The following is a 2,143-nucleotide window of genomic DNA, read 5'->3' as shown; positions in this document are numbered from 1 at the left end:
TAAAAACAATAAAAGTTTTGAGACTATAATTTGGATAATGTTTTGAATTATTTAGTGAAAAATTGCCAGTCTCAAGAAAGAATTTTATGATTATATTTAAATTACTATTTAAAAGTTAATCTTACACTCTGAAAGATGTATAGATTATACCAACTGATGTCCAAAAGAACAAAAAATCAACACCGCTAAAAATTTAATAAATTAACATTCCCTAAATACCTAAAACAGCTGAAAATAGAGCAGTAGATTTCCTCCTAACAAATGGGTTCCCTCATACACTAGTTTGCTGATTACTAAAACAAACTCTATTATTGGAACAACCTACGCCCCGTGAAACCAACCAACGATACTACACAATTTCTTATTATCCAACACTCTTAGAGAGGATATCAAGAACTTTAAACAAAACGAAAACAAGGCCACTTTATTCAAACTTTAAACCAATACCAAATACAAAGACAAAATAAAGCTATAATTTAATTTCAAAATTTCCTGTGAAGATACTGCAGAAAATCCTATTTTAGAACTTTAGAACACTATCTTAAATGAAGGATTTATCAACACAAATATAGTTGTACCTCAATAATAAAAAACTCAACAAACTGACCATACTGCCCTCACCACAAATTTTAAAAATATTTGATAATTTAATTTCATGGAAAAAACAAATTTAAAAGAAATGATTACTATAGAAAAAATACAAGAATGAGCCTATCAAGAAAAAAAAAATTTTTAAATATTTATTTATTGTTATTTACAACTGTACATTATAATACATTTAGTAAATCTGATCTAAGTTAAATTAGAGTGTTACAGGCGTGTAGAGAAACTACCCATTGGTAGCATTCTAATGACATTTTACATTAGCTGGTCTCGTGGCCATCTTCTTTTCAGGCGCCTCGGAGCATTGTCAGGAATGGAAGAGGATGCAAGATTAGAAACTAGGGGGTTTGAGTGGTTAGAGAGTTTATAATGGAAGGAGTGATATTTGGTTCGGGCTAGATCGGTTACATAGGGAACATTAAGGTCTTTATGTATGCTTTTATTTGTGAGGAGTAAGTAAAGTAAGGAGCATTGAGGATTTTACGAAGGATTTTGGATTGTAAGGATTGAATACGAGAGGAATTCGAAGGTTTAGTGGAGCCCGAAAGCTCAACTCCATTTGTCCAGATTGGCCTTATTACAGTCATGTAGATCAGTCTTTTGTAATGTGTTGGAAGTATTGACCGTTTGTCTAGTGAGTGCTGTAATAGTCGAAATCGACGTGCAGTTTCCTGTCTTTTCAGTCTTGTGTGAGGATTCCAGGTTAATCGTTTGTCCAAATGTAGTCCAAGGTAGAGGATCTGTTCGACAGGGGTAAGAGTAACATCATTAAATGAAACTGTAGGGCAGTCAGTAGGTTTACGACGAAGGGTAAAGGTGATTTGATGGGATTAGTTGGAATTTATCTTAATCCTCCAATTACGACACCATTCTTCGGCTGTGATATGGGATAGGAGATTTTGGGATACGATTAATGGGTTATTATTAACTGCGAGCACACATGTGTCATTGGCATATGTGGTGAGGATAGTGTTAGGATTGGTTGGAATGTCAGCTGTATAGACGGTGTAGAGGATGGGACCAAGGATACTACCTTGAGGAACAAGAAAGATAAAAAAAATTAAATGTAAATAATTTAAATTTATGTTAATCCAATCTAATAAACACGTAATACATAATTAACAACAATAAACATGAAAAGACAAAATAGAAAACAGAAATAACATACCTACTATCTACTAGAAAGAACGGTTACATGTTGGAAAAAACCAAAACAAACCGTTCCTCCAAACATTTACCTTCCTTCATTTCACCCAATTCTGGCATAATCCTTGTGATAGTTGTGTCACAGCAATGTAGAATACACTGTAATAGAAAATTGAAGTAATTTTTTAAATTATATTATTTCAATTTCTTGAGACAGGTAATTTATTAAATAAATTAAAAATTGTATCCTTTTTAGTCCCAACACTTTTTATATCAACAGTCCAACGTTTCGGCCATTTCGGCCATCCTCAAGGACATCTAAATATTTAACAGCTTATATTATGTATTATATACATTTGTAACACCTATAATAACAACATTATCACTAATAATA

The sequence above is a fragment of the Halyomorpha halys genome, unplaced genomic scaffold (assembly GCF_000696795.3).
Source record: "Halyomorpha halys isolate HHAL.00 unplaced genomic scaffold, Hhal_1.1 Scaffold933.1, whole genome shotgun sequence".
NCBI classification, from domain to species: domain Eukaryota; kingdom Metazoa; phylum Arthropoda; class Insecta; order Hemiptera; family Pentatomidae; genus Halyomorpha; species Halyomorpha halys.
The sequence above is the reverse complement of the archived record's forward strand: the minus strand, read 5'-3'. Positions refer to the sequence as shown.